We start from the raw sequence: 1,677 nt of genomic DNA, 5'->3' as shown, positions 1-1,677 counted from the left end.
CAGGCGGGTCTCGAACCTGCGGGCTCAGGCAATCCACTCATCTCGGCCTCCCAAAGCGCGGGATTACAGGCTGAGCCACCGAGCCCGGCTCTAATTTACTTTCTAAATAAACTTTATTTTCCAGTCCAACTTCTGTGCAGTTCTTTGCATCTTAGTGCAGCACCAGACTGCAGACCCCCGGTCTGACCTAACCCAAGGCTACCCCGCACAGCCATAACCTGTCCTGTGTACTAAGAGACGAGCTTGTGCGTGTGCGTGTGTGTGGGGGGGATGCCTCCTGTGTGAAGCCTTCTCTGAACCACTGAGGCAGAACTAACCACTCCTCCTTCGTACCACAAGGCGCCTTGGGCCAGCCACCAGCAGCGTCGGACTGTGGCTGAGTTCTGTGGTGAATGAGGCTTAATAGCTGGGCACCCAGAGGCTGGTGTCGGGCTGCTCAGGGTCACATCCTTGTGCGATGACTTTATCTCCAAGAAACGTCTTTTATTTTTTGGTCTTATTATCATTCGCATGGCTTCTTCCAGCCAAGGGGTGAGCTTTGATCTTCCCCTGGACAAGAAGCCTGAAAGTTTACTAGAGATTATTATGCTAAATCATGAATTGAAAAGTTGCACAGTCCTGGTCTCGCATCTGATAGAGATTTGCTGAGGGGGTGAATGTCTGAACGCTCCCTAAAACATGCCTATTGGAAATTTATCTATCTACGTCTAACCTGTGCTAGATTTGGAGCACGTCAGGGGTAAAGTCTAAGCAACAATGGCTACGCCGAGGCAAAGAGACTATGCTAAATAAGTTTATTTTAGGTTTCTATAGAAGTTTCTCCTTTCAGAGTCTCTCACTCTGTCACCCAGGCTGGAAGGCAGTGACAGGCTTATAGCCACCACAGCCTCTACCTGCTGGGCTTGGAAATGTCTTTTAAAAAAATTATTTTTGGCTGGGCGCAGTGGCTCAGCCTGTCATCCCAGCACTTTAGGAGACTGAGGTGAAAGGATTGCCTGAGCCCAGGGGTTCGAGACCAGCCCGGGCAACTTGGTGAGACCTCGTCTCTACAATAAATCTCTCTCACACACACACACACACAAGCCAGCCAGGCATGGTGGCATGCATCTGTAGTTCCAGCTACTTGGAAGGTTGAGGCGGAAGGATCACCTAAGCCCAGCAGGTCGAGGCTGCGGTGGCTGTGAGTGTGCCACTGCCCTCCAGCCTGGGCGGTAAGAGTGAGACGCCAACTCAAAAAAATATATGTTTTCTTTTTGATAGAGACAAGGTCTTGCTATGATGTCCAGGTTGGTCTCGAACTCCTGGGCTCAAGCAATCCTCCCACCTCGGCCTCCCAAAGCGCTGGCATTACAGGTGTGAGCCCCCGCACCTGGCCAAGAAGTGTCTTAATGAAGGAGCGATGGTGCGACGACCTGTCTCCTCCTCTTCACTGCTGTTTTGTCCCCGGGCCGTACCAACTTCTCCTCCACGACCCACTCCGGCCCTGCCTCCCTCCTGACCTGGCCGTAGCAGGCCGTGCGTGGGCCAGGGGCTCGCCTCCCGCTGTGGGAAGTGCTCGGGGCGATGGAACCGGGTCGAGGCCGTGAGCCGCGGGTGGGCATCGGCCAACCCCGGGCCCCCTGCCTCTGAGCGCGGCCCGCAAGGAAAAGAGCGGAAACATCCTCCCACACCTCGCAG

The 1,677-nt window shown here is 54.1% G+C and overlaps 1 protein-coding gene across 1 annotated transcript in view; it reads right to left on the bottom strand.

Moving 5' to 3' along the window:
- LOC103255677 (adenylate kinase isoenzyme 5-like) overlaps positions 1–1,677 on the bottom strand; it is a 126,711-nt gene that overhangs the window by 12,747 nt on the left and 112,287 nt on the right. The gene's annotated exons all lie outside the window — the stretch shown is intronic.

This window comes from Carlito syrichta, unplaced genomic scaffold (assembly GCF_000164805.1).
Source record: "Carlito syrichta isolate Samal-C Ts95f unplaced genomic scaffold, Tarsius_syrichta-2.0.1 Scaffold288344, whole genome shotgun sequence".
Taxonomy (NCBI): Eukaryota; Metazoa; Chordata; class Mammalia; order Primates; family Tarsiidae; genus Carlito; species Carlito syrichta.
Note: the sequence above shows the minus strand (reverse complement) of the source record. Positions and strands in the feature narration are given on the sequence as shown.